Raw genomic sequence first — 17392 nt, 5'->3', positions numbered from 1 at the left:
CTCTTTTTGATTAGTACAAATATAATTATAACATTCCAGTTACAATTTAGTTTTCAATAATGTAATATGTCTTTGAACGCCCTCCTTATTAATATAATTTTACATTTATTACCTTATTTTTCTACGAAGCTTTGACTTGTAGCTACGACAAGACTATTTAATCTCTTGTATGGCATAGAATTGAACATAAACAGTAAACAAAGTTGACAGTCCTGAAAAGAAGAAAAAATGATCCTCTGGTATACTGAATAGTTCTGATGACATAAATCTTAGATTTCATCTTCCAGGTAGATACTTGTAGTTAGTGGAGTTCAAGGGAAAAAATTTATTATCCACATAAAATATCTCAGTGCCAGAAATGTGCAGTTCTTTTTCTTTTTGATACAGACTCCTCTACTGAAAAAAAAAAAATGCACTCTGATTTTTGAGTACAGTACAAGGCATGAAGCCCTGTCATTGTTAGCATAAAGAAGACATCTACACAAGTATTACTGTGCAGAGGGCAATCTTTCTGTCTCTGGCATTTGTTAGGTTACTGTACATAGAATTTAACAGATGAATATGTTCTGCTTCGTGGCATTTTAGTGATCCTATTGGTATGCAGGCTAGTCTGCTAGGATAGCAACAGAAAAAAAAAAAAGGATATATGTTTTATAGCAGTGGGTAATAAAAGCCCTACGCAGTGAGAGAAGAAGAATTGGACTCCTTTTTTATGCAGTAATTAGAATTTCCTTAAAACTCTTTGAAATACTGAGTGGTAAAGTAAACTGAGGCTTCCCAGGAAGGGCTAATTGAATGCATCTATTCGAATCATGTAGTTGCCCATGAATATCTTCTTCCCAGACACTGTCTCACTGGAGGATTCCATTCACATCTTCAGTATTACAGGGAAAGAAATGGATTCCTCACTAATGGTAGAGGGTGATTCTTTCATATTTAAAACGAGTTTGAGAAGGGCACCCGACACAGGAAAACCTTAACAGATGGAAAGGTGTGTGAGATCGCCTGGTTGTGGGAACTTCACACTAGTGCGAAACCGAAGGATGCCCTTTCAGAACAAAGGAACGCCATGCAGTACTCTGTCAGCAGTCAAGCTGAGGATAGATATAAAAAGTGGCCAGGGAGATCTTTTAGGGAGAGGGAAAATGCAAACTACTAGGCATTCCCTTTTCAGCCAAATTACCAGCAGCTGATAGGTATGACGGCATTTCCCCCACGGAATATCAACCCATCATTTCACAGTTATTTCAAAATCACATATCTTATAGACTTTCCCATTTGTTTGTCAACCTCCTAGGAAACTCTCCGAAGACCCAATAACCTGTATGCCTTGAGTTAGCTTTTACTGTGCATCCTAAATAAAATGGTCACAGCCTTTAACTCTGGGTTTCTTTTGCTTCATCTGTAAACTTGCCATTCCTCTAGTAACTCATTCAAGCAACTGTTCAAGATAAGTTACATTTTACTCCATTTTAGTGTGCCTTGCAGCAGAATCTATAGAACTGGTAACCCTTGTAGCTGTATATAATACCATGTTGTTATTCCCACCTGGCTCTTTTCTGCTGGTTTTACTGAGCGCAGTTAAAAAGATAAATTATCATCTTAAAGGGATGCCATGGAGGGTGTTAATAAGTTCTCTAACTTCAGGAGTGTTCAGAGGTGCCAGAGAAACTTGCATCCCTGCTTGAGGGAAAATGATGTGCTTCATCAGCAGACATTCAATGCCTATATCATCTGTAGACATGCAAAATTTCTCAAGAAGGCTTGTAGCATGCCATACATGTTTTCTAAATCTTGAAACTTATTGCTGTGTGTGGCGTGATCATAATTTTAAGTGAAAACTCAGCAGATACTAATTGGTTTATCTGTATTAATTTAATCTGCACGACACTGTGAGGTCTAGAGAACCATCATCTTCATTTCGCAGATCAAGACATCAAGGTATAGGGAGGTCCGGTAAGTTAGTCAAGGCTGCACAGTTGTCGTAGGACTGGGATTTGAATCCATTTATTCGGATACTGGCTTCAAAACATCACACAACAATGCCTCCCTGGCTAACAAGCTCAGATGACTGTACGTAATAAGGATACTCCCCACCAGTAGCCAAAGTGTTTGTATTTACCCATCTGTGGTCTTGATTGACACGTCCGATTCTGATTTTTCAACTCGCATCATAGCTCTTTACTTTGTCTGTAGTACCATTGTAGCAGAGGGTTTTTTTCTTTTGTTTTGTTTTTGTTCCTTAGGTGTTTCATTTAATGCATGCCAAGAACCCTATAGAACATTTGCCACTTACCTCAAGGAGTTAAGAACTAAATCAGGTCTGTGATTGACTGACTTGTCTACTGACAGCCTTAGAAGCGCTGCCCCCACCTTTACTTTTTATTTTATTTATTTTTTCTGTCTAAAGAACAAGATTGACGTCTCTTTATACGTTTGGAATTCTTCAGTGGTGTAAAGTGCTTGGTAAGGATGGAAATTAACCTGAGGCTTTATCTAACTACCTTTCCTTGCAACTCCATTGAAGTTCTGGTAACAATTAAAATTTTCATGCAAACAACTGTTCCCATCAGAAAAAAATACATTCTTCTGTCTTGTCATATTATTCTTCAAAATCTCCTGGGTAGTGAAAGGAAGCCTTCTCCCTTGTCTTTCTTTCTATTGGGTGCATGTGAATGAAAATTTCCCAAGTTGAAATGTACCAGCACATTAGAAAAGCAGAGAAAGAAAACAAATGGAAAAAATGCTGAAGTGAAAATGCATCTTTAAATGGTCGGACTCTGAAACACTGAAATAGTTATCTGTCCTTGTGTTAGAAGGTGTCACCTCCTTAAGGAGAAATGAGCAAGAACAGGCCCATACAGGGGAGCATTTGTGGCTTTACTTCTGTCTGTTTATTTGGGATAGCTTGAACTGTCTCCCACTGTTTTTCTGTGTGGTGTGAAAAGATGAACTATTATACATGTAACTCACAGGAATCCGATTCAAAGACTGTGTTCATTTGACCTTCGAATATCCAGTATGTAATGTAAACAAAAGTCTGAACAGCACCAACACATAATCAAGTGGCAGAAATGTGGGGAACATGGGTCAGTAGCAATTGAGCAAACTACACATTTCTCTAGTAACGAATGAAAAACAATTTTGATGCCATTCTGTGATACCAGCATTCTTTTTAGATCTTATTTGAAGTATCAGGCAGATGGACTGCCCTATATATACAGAACCCCTATCTGCTGTCAGGCAGAAAGGCTGAGAACCTATCTTTAAAGTTATTTTAATATATCAGTTTTGCCCGGATTAGCTAAGTTCAACATCGACCATTGGTACGGGAAAGGTTGGGAATTAATTTAAATTTGAGCTTACCCTCCCATCATCTCTTGCTGAGTGAGTTCCTTAGCCTGTGAGACATTCCTTTCAGATTTGATTTCTCCATTACTTGGATGATATTCCTACTTTGAAAGAAAAAGAGGGGGCAGGAGGAGAACAGAACTTGGTGGCTATGAGCTATGTGTTGATATAAACAAAGAAGTTAAAACTGACCTAAAACCATTTGAAGAATGTGTCCCTTGTTGCTAAATTCTTCAGCGTCATAATTCAATTTCCTATCTAAAAAGATGTCACTTTTCTGAAATTAAAAATAAAATCCAAAGATTTTGCTCACTGTGGAAAGCTTGTGATATGAGCAAAAAATACTCAGATAAATTAATCCTCAAATGTGTTAACTGGACAGTTAGCCACATATCCAAGCTCAAAAACAAAACTTCATGGGCGAATAAGATCTATAGTTTGGAAAACAAAGCCAACACCTGTTAAAAAGCCTTAAACTAGGATTGGAAAGTCTGTTTGCTTACAGCTGCTGTTACATACATTACTTTTCTATCAATCTTCTTCCAGAAATATTAATTAAGTGCCCTTCCCACAGTCCCTGATACCTCTTCTTTGTATCGTCACAGCACCTACTGTATACATCACACAAGTCAGCCTCTGTGTTCTTTCTCATATTTCCCTGGTTGTTTATGGGTCATACTCTTATATGCTGAGTAGCTTATAAACTACTTAAGGGTAAAAATCATATGTATTCTGTGTCCTTTGTAGAACGTGGCTCAGTGTGAGGGCCAGAGAGTAGTCTTGATTAATATTTGAATGATAGATTGAATTTTTTAATATCTAGTTAGCTTAGGATATATATATATATATATATATATATATATATATATGTATGTATAAATTTGTCTCAAGGGCAAGACAAGGAACATCTATCCATTCAAAACATTTCTTAAGACTTTGCTATATTCCAGACACTGGACCCATGCTGTGACTGCATATGACAGTTTACATGTGCTCAGGTTTAAAGAATAGCTACTGGAAAAGAGTTTATTTCAGTAGATAAAAATTATATCTATATCTATACATACATGATATATACGGCATATATATATATATATATGTATATATATATATATATGATTTCTAAGTTTGGAACTTAAAGGTGAAGGCAAATGATGGGAGAAGTAAGGTGAAAGGTGAAAGCAGGAGACAAATGAAAAAGACAAAGAGAAATAGGGCAAAAGATGGTGAAAGAATCAGGAAGGGAGACATGTCTTGATCCATGAGGAGGGAAGGGTTTTGAAGATTTTAAAGAATTCAGACCTTGACGTTTCTCATGGACGACAGTTTACAGCTTTGTAATTCCTATCGCTAAATGTCCATACACTATAAGAGGACTAGAAAAAAGTAATTAATCTCAAAGAGAAATTATTCACTGACCTGAAGTTTTGTCTCCCTCCGAATGATATACTAAGCGGGGTTGGGGTCCTAAGTAAGTATGAAAGCAAAGAAGATATAAGGTGGGTTTTAAGGCAAACTGCAAAACAGTCAATCCAATAAGAAATCCCACACAGAGAGTTGACAACCATAAATCAAATTCTGGAAGGAATTTGGCAAAATCCGGTATTACTCAGGCAGACAGACATCAACACCTAAGCAGGGTGAGGACGGAGCCTGTCAGAGGAGTGGGCAGCTTCAAAGGTGCGATTGTCAGCCAGCATGCTCCTGGAAAAAGGCTGGAATTCGTGGATTTAGACATAGGTTTCAGGAAGCAGTGCTGCCGGAAGTGAAACAGGAGAAGCAGTTTGGGGTTCACCAACCTGCGGAGAAAGCAGGTTCCCCGTCTATCCGCTTCTGGGTCCCAGAACGCAGGGGAAATAAAAATCTCCCAGTTCTTCAGAAGATTCTCTGTGAAGGCTCTAACCACATGGCCGCCCCTCCTCACTGACCCGGGTACTCTGGACTCATGCTACGGGCATGTGGTGGTCTCAGCACTTGGTCATTTCATTTTTCTGCTCTTAGCCATGGAGATGGTAAAGACTATTTGTGAGCTTCTTCTGTTAGCAAATGAAAAGCCATTGCATGCTGGCCGCCGGGATTTTGTTGGATTCGGTAAAGGTGACTGTACATGCGTTTTTCTAATTAATGAAGAAGATAGAGGACCACATTTTAGAGTCAACATCCTTATTGGAAGACAAAAAACAAAAGCATTTAAAATCTTGTGAACTGAATTTAGAGAGGAAGCGTAATGAAACAGAAAGAGCACTAGCTTCAGACAGACAGTCCTAGGTTGGAACCCCAGCGATTGGCAATAGTATTTAATTTCTCTAAGTTACAGCTTCCTTATCTGTAAACTAGAAATTAAAAAAAAAAAATGCACTTTAATGTTTCTCAGTTTTATAGTAAAAAAACTAAATAATATCTGCTATATACCCCAAACAACGCTGAGCTTATGGAAGACTTTTGACAAGACTTCCCCATATTCGGTTTGTTTTCTGACCAAAATCAAATTTACATTACCTTGGATCCCTCCCATGGACATAAGCATTTGGATGTTTAATGGCTTAATTTTAATCTGTAGCTGAAAAAAAAAAAAGAAAAGAGATTCATGGGACAGCAAAGCACTGATACTGTTACTAACATAGTATCTGAAGATCATGATACTTAAAATTCTCAGGTCTTGTCTTATGGCAGTGAGGCCAGTCATAACCATGAATAGCAAATGCTCAAAGAAAGATGCTTCTTATGCTAGGGGTTATATCTGTAATTTTGATTAAAATTAATATTTTCGCCTACTTCTGCTTCTCAGGTCCTGACAATATCCTTAAGGCCTGATGCCTAAGGACCAACATGTGTTAATTTCTACAGCTTTTTAAGTGGCCGGCAGGTCAGTGCTCCCAGGCATTTCTGTAATTGGCACTCGCAGCAAAGTTTGCTGAATTCCTTCTGAGTAGGTTCTGTGCGTCACTCTGAATTTCCAATACCAACATTCAAAAGCCAGATTGAGAACTTTTGGAAGGATTGACTAGGGATTAGTCTAATATAAAATCCCTCCTAAGAGGACTCCGATTTTTAGCTCTTTGTGTGTGCGTGTGAGATGTGCAGAGAGCCCACGTCAGAAAAAAAAGAATAGAAAAAGCACGGGGACATGAGAAAATCAGGAGGACGTTTCACAGCTTTGTAGGATTTTCCGATTTCTTTGGAAACTATGTAAATGAATTCCTTAAACACAGACTGTCATTGATTTTTCCTGATGTTCATTGATCCCCTCGTCATTGCTTCATGTATGTGTTCTCCCAAAACATCTAGTATCGATATTTCTCTCCCTCAACTCTGTCCCAATCCATTATAAGTATATCATTAAAACCTGTTTAATTTCCTATGAAAGATTGTATTAAGTGCACTTTTAGTGTAATTATGTCAATAGTGGAAGATAAACACGTATTAGGCAGTGCAAAATGCTGATTATCTGTCAAGGTAAATCTGTTTATTTGAGATATAGCAATCTGACAACCCCCTGGTGTTAGCCGGGAAAGTACATTCTTGTTCCAGGTACAGTTTGGTGGGGTTTGACAGCAAAATGCTCTCCATGGCCTCCTGCTGTGGCATAAGCTTCATTGTATGTAAACCCATATACATGTGTATCTGTGTAATAAAATGCAGACATGTGGATCATGTGTTTTAGGCATATGCGATATGCTTACATTCTGGTGTTTTTGTACATGTAGAAAACAAAAATGTAAATTGACAAGTTCAAGAGAGGGGAGAGTGGGTTACAGGATTAGCCTGCGTTTTAGTTTGTGTCCAGGACAGGGTTTGCCCTCATTCGTGTTGGCTCGGAACCGTTTGCATTAATCCCCAGAGTAAAGGAAAGAGCCGGTGCAAAGAAGGGGAATCAAGGAAATAGGTCTGGTACAGGATGTTGACCAATTCTCGATGCACACATGCTTCTTTTATTCTTTTCACTTTTATCCTTGAGGTAGTAGTTTCTAAATATATCCTACAAATGCCACTGACTGCCAGCTGCTATTGGGCACAAAGTTTTTGTTTAATGAGATGAAACAGTACGAGGAAGTCAACGTGCCGCACATGACACGTCTGAATTTCACCAGGTTTTTGTGCAGCAGAAAATGAATCGAAATGAAAATGGATTGAATATTCAGGCACGGTGTGCCGACCCCTCCGAAAAATAATTCTGTCTGACTTTATTACATGTGATCATTTCCTGAATGCCACAGAATGCTGAGTAGAATAATAAAAATTGATATGTATATTGACATTTTAGTTTTCTAAATAGAAGCTGAGAAAATATAAACAGCATTTTGGTCTTTGCAACTCTTCTGACCAATCATTCATATGCTGACTAATTCACTTAACTCTCAAATACCTCATTCGTCCTTAATATAAATGTCTTCTGAAATAATTTCTCCCCTGTAGATTATGCACACCTTCAGTTTGATTCAGAATTTACATGTGTAGTTTGCATATTTTTGCATCAGAGTGTCTGCTTTAAATTAGATAAAGGTCACTGTCATTCATAATCAAGAAGAAGGTGGATTAAAGGTCACAATTCAATAAAAAAAATCTGATTAGATGTAGAGGTTTGTTCATGTGATTCAATATCATTGGCTAAGTGGAAATCATGAGTCAACAAATTAACCTCAGTATAATGGGCGACTTGCTTCACTGTGATCGAAAATATTCACAGATTTTTACCCCCCAATGTCTAACTTGTTTTTCTCTGCGTAGCAGTGACAGTTCCTTCTGTTACTACTTTTACCATTAGGTGTCTTTTATAATGTCATTTGGTTTTAGGAGTGACATAAATGACAATTTTATCTCCAAAATAAAGTAGTACATTATAATGAATTAATAATAGACAGCTGTGGATTAGGAAGTCCCTGAGGACCTATGGTTACTCTACCATTTTTCCCTGAGCTAGTTCCTCGTTCTTCCACTCTTTTTAAAAGATGGAGCTGTCACAGCACATTTCTTCTCTTACATAACTATTTTATACCTCTCACAGAACACTTAAGAGTCCCTCTAAACCCTTCCACATCTTGACATCTACTCGGTGTTTCTGTCTGTGATTAGAATGGATATGTATAAAATAAGTGTAGCCAGGGGCAGACAATTAGGCTTTGTCAATTTGGTGAACCTTTTAAGGTAGTTTGACAATGACTTGAATAAATGGAAAGTAGTTGAGAACAAACAAATGCTAAGATGCAGGTAGATATTTGTTTGGCCCATAAATCAATCTGAATACTTGAAGGAGGAAAAATTGGTAGACTTTTCATATATGTTTAGAAATTTGACGTTGAGTACTGAGGTGTTAACATCAACGCTTAGTGTAACAGAACTTACTACCAAAACGTGAAGAGTCTGAATTGATCATCTTAAAATATTTCTTTCTCTTTTTGCCTGTGCTCTTGACTTAAGAGGAAATCTTAATCCCCCTCCCTTATTTGTCTACTCCATTTGCTATATTGGCATCTTAACAGAAGATAATACATCAAAAAAAAAAAAAAAAGGAAGAAGAAGAAGAAGAAAGAAAGATAGACAAGGAGACACCACCTCTTTAAAGCACATTGTTTATTTTTCCAAGGAAAATCAAACATTTTTATAGGAACTATAAAGGTTAAATGGCTTAAGCAGATTATAATTAGTTAATTTTGTTAAACATATATTGGATCAATTTTACATTATTTTAATTACCTTTTGGAACAAATGGTTTGGTGAACAAATTCACTTGATGTTCAGGATCAAACAAAATTACCTTTCCTCTGGGTAGGCTTAAGTTTCACAAAATGATTTGGAAATGACCTCCTTTGCTTTCATCTAAAAATATCTTTGGATTTAGAAAATGATTAAAGTTGGATATATTGTGTTTTAAGCCAATCAAATTTTATCATTTTCATGGCTTATTCTTTCTTTAAAGAGGAGTGTAATCAAACTTCACTAAACAGATGTTCACCCTTTAAGGAGACTCTTGTAATTCATGTAGTATCATGGTATCTGTAGAGTTGATTCAACTCTTATTTATGCCAGAATACATATAATGTATTCTGGTAAGTATATTCAGTTGTTTCTTTTTTCTGATAAGATATAAGAATGAAAGCTAGATAGTCATTAAAAATCAGGGCCAAATCAGAAATGCTCCAATTTATGTCTCTGTAGTGTACGTATGTGTATATACCTACACTCATACCTAGAAATAGTCAGTCCCTAAATTGTAAATACTAGGTCCCAGGTTGTTGAGTAGTAAATAAGAAAACCAGATAACTGTCTCTCACCCACCCTAATTTAGGGCATCTAGAGAGCAAATTGGGAAAATGCAAATATGATTTGCGCTTTTTCTGTCAGTGTGGATTAGCAAGTTCATCTAGTGCCCAAAGATAGTTATCTCTCTTTTTGCTTACAGAAGGAGTTCTCCATGAGGGATGATTTTACTTCCCAAGAGACATTTGGTACTGTCTGGAGACATGTTTCTTTGGGGTTGGTGGAGAGAGGTGGATGTTGGTATTACTAACATCTAGCCGGTAGAGGTCAGGCATGCGGCTAAATGCACAGGATAGCCTTCCACAACAAAAGATTATCCTGTCCCAAATGTCAATAGCCTTGAGGATGAAAAGCCCTCTCTTGTAAGGAAGAGGGAGATGTTTCTTCATTATGTTTCTCAACTCTATAGTATCTCATTTCCCATACCCCAACACTACATCATCCTGACCTGCATCTGGCTAACTTCTCTTCATCCCTCAGAACCCTCGGGTCAGTCACTGCATTCTGATAAGCTCTGCTGGTTTGTCATCTGATTATGATTACATTCCTTTGTGTCATCACACTGCTATATCCCTCTAAACTTGATTAATATGCTTTTCTGTATCCCATCCTCGACTATAAATCTCTTGAAAATTACACTGTTTTTTATTGCTAACATCCAGCATGGTTTGTGGAAGGAACATAACTGTCCTATTAGACTTGTTGTTGTGTGAAATTAAGCTTATCTCTAGAAACAATACTGTATAGGGCCTTTGGGTTTAGCTTAAATAGCACCAAAGATACTATTTCAGGAGTTGTGGATTAAATATATAAATTGTAGTTGCTGGCTTAAAAGCATAACTCTTTTTTAAAAATATCTTGCCTGTGTAATTATTCATATTATATCCAGCTATATATAGCTGGATGTGTTTTAAAACACAATCATGTATGTATGAAACATGGCATGGTTGCAAGTATAAATATTTTTTTCAATAAGGGATACATTTTAATGAAGGCACTCCAATACACTATCATATATATACACGTATGTAAGTGAAGCACACTTGTAAATTCCCTTTAGTAAATTTCCCAAGCTCTAATGACTATTTGTACTTAATATGCCAAATACTATACTTGCAATAAAATAGGGAAGACCACTGTCCATATCTAAATAACATGGATGCTTTTCCTTCACCGTTCTGTCTTATGTTTTTGTCTTGATCTCTGTGTTTTGCGTTATAAACATGGTCGATAACAGTATCAAATTATAAAGATACATCTGTGCAAGTGAATATTAAGTGATCGGTTAACATTGATTAACATTAATCAATGAGAATCCAGAACTACCTTTACATCAATTGTTACATCTTTCAAAAGTAATATTGATAACTCTGCATTTGGCAATCCTGTGCACTTTTATTATTTCACAAAGAGAAAAAGAGTGAAGTCAAAATCTAGCAATTCTCTGATTAATAAATGTCAGCCCAAGCAGCTAATTTGGATACGTTACAAAAAATCTACTTTCATAGAGCTTAAAGATTAAGAGCCTTTAGACCCAGAAAGATTTATGTTCCATTTCTGGCTCTGCCATGTAGAAACTTAAGACCTTCAGCAAGTTTTGTTCATCTGTAGAATGAGAACAATACTAACATCTACTAACACCTCACATGATTGTTGTGTAGATAAGTGAAATATTTAAAAACAAGAATTTTCATGTGCCCTTAGACACAAGAAGTCAGCTCAATAAATGATGTCTATTACCAACAAAAGTAGTAGTTATAGAAGTAACCACACTACTAATAACAGCAATGGTGGGGCACTATAAATCCAGGATTTCTTTTATAATCTGGGAAATATACCTAATAACACTTCTGCAACTTAAAAATGGATTTATATTAGAAAAATTTTATAAAAGAGATTCTCTTAGTGTTTTTCTTTGCTGCGGTCATAATTCATTCTCTAATGTTATCTTTCTGCTCTCTCCTACTTCCATCCTTCTGTTGCATCGAACATTCATTTTATCCCCTATCAACGTTAAGTTGTTGTTTGCAAGTATGTTTGAAAGAATTTTTAAGAGTGAGTTCCAGACTTGCACTTCTCTAGTAAATCCAATGGCATTTTGTTCTACACCTCCGTGTCTTCACATGGTACACCAGAAGAACCTAATTGTAAATAAAAAACCCAGCTTTTTGTTTGTTTGTTTGTTTGTTTGTTTGTTTTCTAATGAGGGGCATCACATTTAAGAGAGGCTGTAAAGGGGCACCTAGGTGGCTCAGTCAGTTGAGCTTGTGACTTTGGCTCAGGTCATGATCTTGCAGTTCTTGAGCTCGAGCCCCATTCCCATCAGGCAGGGGACTGTCAGCATTGAGCCCACTTCAGATCCTCTGTTCCCCTGTCTCTGCCCCTCCCCCACTGTCCCTCTCTTCCTCAAAAATGAAAAATAAACATTAAAAGAGAGAGAGAGAGAGGCTGTGAAATATGCAAGTTTCTCATCAAACTAGGAGAATGTCATCTATTTCCCCTCCTCTGACCCCGACAGGCCAGAGTATCTAAGAATAGCATTTCTACAAGGCTGATCATAGAGTTTGAGTTCAGCAAATGTTTTTGAATGGAACTGGAATAATGAATGTTTCTAGGGAGTGGTTCTATAGAAGCTAAAATAATCATGAGTCCAATTATCATGAGTTTTTATTGAAACCATTAATTTTATTTCTTGGAATAAGGTAATAGCTAAAGAGGAAAATAAGACCTGTGTACCATTTTGTCTTCTGGGCCTTCTAGGTCAAATTTTTCTTGGAATTATTCTTGTAATCTTTATATAAACATACATAGCTGAACTTCTTCATAGGATGCAGTTATGGTTAGCCTTTAACAATTTTAACTTTTTGTTTTTAATTAATTTTAAAATAATTGAGGCATAACACTTGTTTCAAAACTTAAAGAAATAAAATGAATTTGCCTATATATTTGAATGGACTACTACCCTTTCACCATTGTATTTTAAAAAGCAAATGCTAAAATTTTTTTAAAACTTAAAATAAGTTTATTAAAATTTATATGAATTGGGGAGCCTGGATAGCTCAGTCAGTTGGGCATCTGACTCTTGATCTCAGCTCAGGTCTCGATCTTGGGGTCATGAATTCAAGCCCCACATTAGGCTCTACACTGTGCATGGAGCCTACTTAAAAACATGAAAAATATGAATTATGTTACATATGTCCATGATACATATACATAATGTTTTTATTTTTTTTAATGTTTATTTATTTTTTATTTTTTAAAATTTTTTTTTTAACATTTTATTTATTTTTGAGACAGAGAGAGACAGAACATGAACAGGGGAGGGGCAGAGAGAGAGGGAGACACAGAATCGGAAGCAGGCTCCAGGATCTGAGCCATCAGCCCAGAGCCCGATGCGGGGCTCGAACTCACAGACCGCGAGATCGTGACCTGAGCCGAAGTCGGACGCTTAACCGACTGAGCCACCCAGGCGCCCCAATGTTTATTTATTTTTGAGAGAGGGAGAGAGAGAGAAAGAGAGCACGTGTGCGTGCTTGCGCGCAAGAGAGAGCGAGGGAGGGGCAAAGAAAGAGGGAGACACAGAATCCGAAGCAGGCTCCAGGCTCTGAGCTGTCAGCACAGAGCCCGATGCAGGGCTCAGACTCACAAAACACGAGATCATGACCTGAGCCGAAGTCAGACACTTAACCTACTGAGCCACCCAGGTGCCCCTATATTACATAATTTTATGTACATATATTATATATATTTTTAATATATTTTTATTTAATGAACTAATATATATATAATTTTAATATATAACAAATCAAATAGTGACATCCTTGACCCCCACATGGGATGAGGAAGGGCTAAAACACAAAGCTTGCTTTTTCTACATTGACCGTGAAAAATAAAATATGCTTATCCAGACTACACATGAGACTAACCTGAAAAGGCTAATCAGCACCCTATGTGACAATAAACATAACTTAGCACAAGATAAATAAATGATCATTCTGAACATCAGTTAAAAACATTAAATGAACAACTTAAAATGACGCTCTCTAGCTAGGAACCTCAGGGAGAAAAAGATTTATGGATTTTAGTTAATCACAAGTTTAATATGCACCAATGGTGAGATCCGGCTGCTAAAAAAGCATACCACCACCTTAGGCTAAATTAATGGGCATTGTAAGAAGGACATTGGAAAGAATAGTTCCATTAAATTCTCTAATTATTAGATCACATCTAACATATTGCAATTAGTCCTCCATATTTAAAGCAGAAAATTGAAGAACACAATGTGTCAAAAAATGTGTCCAAGATGAAAAGGAGTTTGAAAACTATGTCACATGAGAAATTGTAAGGACCCAAAATGTTTGGCCAGAAAAGAGAAGACTAAGGAAAATGTAAGAAATAGTTGATAAAGATATCTTTCAACAAATATTTATTGACACCCTGTTACAAATACTGTGCTTAAGTGTAAGGTAAATAGAGAAAATTAACAAGGAACTGATCTTTTATTTTTATCCCTTCATTAATGGACTTTAAAATCAAGAGGAGGTGACAAGACTTTAATAGTCATACAAATGAACATTAGATAGCAAATAGTGATAAGAAAGGAAAGGAAAAGCAACAATGAAAAAATAAATAAACTGATCTAATTGGGAAGACTCTCTGAAGACGTGACATTTAAATCACATAAATAAAGGTGGGGGAGGAGGGAGGGAAGGCTTCCTTCCAAACAATGATAATAGTGTAGGCAGAGTCTCATAATCAAAGCCCCAGGGAGGAAAAGAACTTAGCAAAATTGAGGAATGGAAAGAGGAAAGGGTGATTAGAATATATGAATAAAGAAGGAAGAACAGTGTGAGAAGAAAGAGGGGCCAGCTTGTAGCCCTTTGAAGACACATTAAGTCTTCTATTCCCTGTGCCAGGGGTAGTTATGGAAAGATTGCCACAAAGACTAAGGTAAGGAGATTTGCCTTTCATAAAGATCACTCTGGCTTTGTGTGGATAATGTACTGGGGAGGGGCTAAAGGTGGTAAAGGATCTACTTCAGAGGCTATTGCAGTGGAAGAGGCAAGAGATCAAGGTCATTTGACTTTCACTGGAAAAGAAGACTGAATAACAAAGAGAGATTCAGAGATATTTTGGAGGTAATATCAAGAGAATTTGATGATGGATTGAATGTGGGCACGGAAAACAAAATGTGGTACTGAGGAAGATCCCTACTGTCCGATATGAGTAAGTAGATTAATTACTGAGAAGTGAAGAAACTTCAAAGCTGAAGTTCAAGTGCCTTGGCTTGGGAACAGTAAGTTTGAGAAGCAGGATCAATTGTTAAACAACAACATCAACAAAAACCATAAAGACAATTTTCATATTAATTGGGTGAATCTCTGGTGAATTGTCAGGCAGAAGAGAGAGCAGAATTATTTTGTTTTCTTCAAAAAAACAGATCTGCAACCACAATGTCAGATTTGCCAGCAGGTCAGTTTCAACTCAGTCCATGAAAGAACAATTTTTAAGAACTAGACTATCTAAAAAAGTGAAGACCGTCTTGGAATGGGATAAGTTGCCCTTCACAGTAGCTATACTGGCAGAGACCAAACTCTACAGGAAATGTCTACAGGAAATGTCTACAGAACTTTGGTCTCTTTCAATACTGTTGTGTTCAATTCCAGGAATCAGGTTTTAAAACCTTGAGAAGAAAACAAAGAGGATTCTCACTTAGGTCACTGCAGGTGTTTAGTAAACCATTTCATTGCTGATTGCTATTGGGCATGTACCTGGCACCTTTCTACCAGAAGGGTTATTGATTGCATTGAGCAGCCATTGGCTGTTAACTGAAGTGCACACACTTTCCCTTTTGGGTAAGTGAAGGTCAGCGCCATGCCAGAAGTGTACTGCAAAGGTTAGAATCTGAGACTTCTCTTCTGTGATGATCCTAAATCCTCCTTATGCAAATGTCACTAATTTATTATGGCTTGCTTTCTTGCTGTACTTACTCTTAGCCTCAAGCGTCCTTTTCCACCCAGCACTCCCAGACAATCAATACCTTCTGACTGGCATTGTCATTTGAGATGGTATCCACCCAGTTGTCATGAGTACTCAACCTGATGACTCACAGCTCCTATGGGCATCTACCCTCACAGACTCCCCAGGGAATGAGAAGCTATGATGATTTCTTCTAGGGCTCTCACCTAGAGAATTAATGCCATTTGGCAGCCAGAACAATCTCTTCTCCCCCTGCCCCCATCGGTATGCTTCATTTATTCTCCCTTCTGAAAAAGCTTTGTAAACTTAAGACCATTCCGCAGTGTGGTCTGTATATATACAGGTAGAAAGATCACACTGTCAATAGGTTTGTCAGAATAACTTGCTGTTTGATCCTGCATTATGTGGAGAGTGAGGGAACGAATTGGCCACATAGCCAGAATCCCATGATAGACACTGTACCTAATCAGAGCCAGAGATTGCAAAACATCTCAGTCCTCGGGGGGGTAGGGGGGACAAATGCTTATTTTTCTTTTTCATAGACTTTAGCCTTCAGTAATAATTGTGTACTTTGTGATTGTGGTTCAGGGATAGTACCTATCACATTAGAGTTCAATTTTAATATATCTAGAGCTCTTTAATAAGACAGTCTGTTAAGACTAGGGCACTGACTGATTAATAAGTTGGTTCAAGTAGACTTTCATTCGGTTCTCAGGAATAAGTGCTCTGTCTAGTTGATAAATTTCCACACTAAACACAAACGTTGTTATTTGTCATATACTAACTGTTTTAATGGCCATTCTTCATGATCTTTAACAACTATCAATTGATCTCTAGAACTCAGATGTCACACTGCAGTCCAGCTACGTTCAAAGAATCTAAGTTTAAGTGAACTATAATATAAAAGAAGTAAAAAAAATTAATTTTCTCTAAGGACAGAAATGTATTAAGCGCATTAATGAAGATGTGAACAACAAGCAGTGACTCAGGGCTGTTATTTTTCTCCACAGCAGAAATATAGTAATCAATCCAGACAGTTATATCTTCAGATCCTCAGGTTTTAATAAAGGTGAGTCTAAGAATTCTATTTAGACTTTCAGACCATTACACCTTGAACCATCAGAAATAATCAGATATGTTTAAATCATCTGGGAGATAAACTGAGTGATTTCATACTTGTAAAACATAAACTCTAGAGGCAGCCTAATTTTCACGTTTATCGTTTGTGATTATTCTTCCGGTTCCTCCTTGCCTAAAAAAAAAAACTATCAAACTCCGATTTCCCTTCAGCAGACTGGCAGGTCTAGGCCACTTGATATAAATAAAACCTAAAATGCTTAGAAATGAAATGAGCTGTTTTTTAAAAAGGTTGAGGGCAAACACTTATGTCCAGGAGTACAAAGGGATATGCCTATTTCTTCATCTGATAGTCTCCGGTGGCGACATTAGCACATCGATGTTTTATGCATTTCATACATAATACTCCACGTGATTATCAAATCCAGACTGTAGAGGTGAATTAAGTTTTCTGAGAATGGAATAGGGCGGGAGGAAGAACATGCGCTACTGAGAAAAATCATCCCGTTGCTTTATCTTCTAGGAGATCTGTGGAAGCCTTTCTTTTGGAAAGTGCTCAAAGACAGATCAAATGTGATAATAAAGGTTCACTATCTGAACAGGTCTGCCCTAGAAATAGTGCTTTAGAAATCTGAGGTGGGAAAGAAAAGCAGCCTGTGCCAGAAACTGATTAAATTTCAGTCATCTATCCAAAGAAGTCCCTGGTTGCTTGTAAAATGCTCCATAT

The 17392-nt window shown here is 37.1% G+C and overlaps 1 protein-coding gene across 23 annotated transcripts in view; it reads left to right on the top strand.

The window, feature by feature from the left end:
* ADGRL2 (adhesion G protein-coupled receptor L2) overlaps positions 1-17392 on the top strand; it is a 621134-nt gene that overhangs the window by 1231 nt on the left and 602511 nt on the right. The window lies entirely within an intron of this gene.

The sequence above is a fragment of the Panthera pardus genome, unplaced genomic scaffold (genome assembly GCF_024362965.1).
Source record: "Panthera pardus isolate Hobbes unplaced genomic scaffold, ASM2436296v1 HiC_scaffold_11, whole genome shotgun sequence".
NCBI classification, from domain to species: domain Eukaryota; kingdom Metazoa; phylum Chordata; class Mammalia; order Carnivora; family Felidae; genus Panthera; species Panthera pardus.
Note: the sequence above shows the minus strand (reverse complement) of the source record. Positions and strands in the feature narration are given on the sequence as shown.